Below are 2,711 nucleotides of genomic sequence, written 5' to 3'. Positions count from 1 at the left end.
CAAAATAGAAGTAAAATTATATTAAATGTAAAAGTGAATTTATATTTCATTTTATTTCAGATAAACTCTATGGATGAAAATAATTTTTTTTTTACAAACTATTAAAAACTCATAATAATATTTAATGATATTTTAAAGATAGTATTACATAAAGAATAAAAAAAATTATAATAAAAATTTAAGAGAATAAATAATAGAAATTTGGATATACATATACTACACAAAATTCATTAATTTATTTTGATTAAATTTAAAAATCAAAAAAATATTTTTTATTATTTATATAACTAGAAGTAATTTTATATTTTTGTATATGAATATAAATGGATGGACTTAAAATGTTGATTAAATTAAATCTTTATGAATCTGCTAATGTTAAATAAAAAAAATCACAAAAACTTTATAATCATGATTAACTTACTACTCCCTCCGTTTCATATTACATGTCGGTTTAGAGAATTACATAGAAATTAAAGATATTAGAGGAAAGACGTTGTTACCCCTTATTTATTGATTCCACTATTTATTTATTTTATAATAAGTACATTATGCTAATTAATTTTTATAAACCCGCGTTTTATAGCAGGAAAAAAGATGACTTAACGCGTACTGATATGAAACAAAAAAACAGTCTCTAAAAAGACATGTAATATGACACGGGGGTAGTAACATATAAGTAACAATATAAAAAAATTATAATTATTTGCTCATTATATTATAATATATATATATATTTTTTTTTGAATCAATTATAATATATATTTTTATGATAACAATAATTAATTTCAGCACTAAAAAACGATATTTGCTATAACTAATTTTTATTTGTCCAAAGGCCACTGGCACTGAGGATGGTAGTGCTGTACAGAGTCCATACCATAAGTGATTCGCTATAATGGATTTTAGAAAAGAGGCATATTAATTAAGGCCACTCATCTTTTCGATTATTTGTAATTTTGTTGATTAAAGATTTTAATTTTTGGGATACCCCTAAAGTCTACACTTAGGAGTAATTTTACCGTTAACATCTAAAATAACGTAATTTTACTCTTAATATTGGCCGCTAAGAGTGATTTTACCCTAACGTTGACAAGTTGGGATCAATTGGAAAAATTATTCATCAAATTGTCTTTTCGATCATGAGTCTTGTCATCTGCACTTCACATATGCATCATTTTATCATTCATTAGTAACATATCACACATAATTAGATGTGAAATTTTTTAATTTTTTTAAATATATTATATTTTATATGAGTTGAATAAAAAAAGTTCGAATATCCGATTGAATCTATTATTAAATCATAAAAATATGAAATCTTTTTTTAGAATTACCTTATGATGTATTTGATGCAGAATAAGAAACAAAATATCTTTGTTTTATAATAATATCTGAAATTGACCAAATCTGTCAATGTCAAAAATAATATTGCTCTTGGTTGCCAATATTAAAATTAAAATTGAACTATTTTAGACATTAAAAATAAATTTGTTTCTATTTGCATTAAAATTATATTTTTAACAGTTTCAAAAAATTTATTTATATTTTTTTTGTGAGGTTACAAAAGAATTAGTAAAAATATCATTTGAAGTGTGAAAAATGCAAATACTAAATACGAATGGAATGCATCATAATTCTTACCAAAAAAAAAAAAAATGGAATGCATCATAATACTTCTAATAAAAAATCACAACTAATTATCATACAATGTGTAGTAGGTGATTAATAACTAAAAGTTAAATACAGAAAAATAAATATTAAATATTAAAAATATGGGAAAATTACAAAATTGAGTGTAAAGGGAGACTCATTTACATTTTTAGACCAATTAGCAACCAACTTACATACATAGACTGATTCATTTTGAAATACTCATAATACCCTTCATATATATAACAAACTAGCCACCATTCCTTATCTCCTCCGCTCGCTCTCTCCATTCTCCACAACTCTCTCTCTCTTATTTTCATTGAGATCCTTTATTTGAACACATCAATCGAAGCTCAAGCCTTATCATGTAAGTATGATGTTAGTTTCACATATTTAAATCCTTTTTAACTTGTTGATGTTGTGTTTTTGAAGTTAGAAATTTGTAAAATCTGTACTTCAAGTTATTTGCGGGAGCACGCGTATTTCGCAGATTACGATTTTGCTTCGCAAAATCGTAACCTGCGAAGTATGGAAGGATATGTATACATTTGTGAACTAGCGAATTCGCACACTTCGCGGAATTCACATACTTCGCATATATTATGTATGTGCGAATGCTGCAAATTCGCATGTGGAATAACTGCGAATTATGCGAAGTGTATGATATTTCATTCTTTGACAGACTATTTTTTCGTTTCCTTGTTATTTATTATTGATAGAAGCATGTCAGCCGACCATTTATTGTGTGTGATTATGTGGAATGGCCGGTGGAAAACCACTGGAAAAGCCATAACATATGAGGGGGTGAAAGGAAATTGCTTTGGATGTCATCGGGAATCAGCTTGGAAATGCTTTAAGAGAGAGTATACACTTCTACTCGTGTTGATCCAATATCATTTGACCTGCGTATGACTATGTAGATAACTTACGGTCCAAACAAAGTACATGGGGTAGTACTTCCGATTGTTGATTCAAGTGATGTTGAGTGTTTTTTAGATTATTGTAGGATGAATCCAAACGATGTTGTCCCACTATATGTTAATTTTGAATCACGAACAATC

The sequence above is a fragment of the Euphorbia lathyris genome, chromosome 1 (assembly GCF_963576675.1).
Source record: "Euphorbia lathyris chromosome 1, ddEupLath1.1, whole genome shotgun sequence".
Taxonomy (NCBI): domain Eukaryota; kingdom Viridiplantae; phylum Streptophyta; class Magnoliopsida; order Malpighiales; family Euphorbiaceae; genus Euphorbia; species Euphorbia lathyris.
This window is presented reverse-complemented; position numbering follows the sequence as displayed.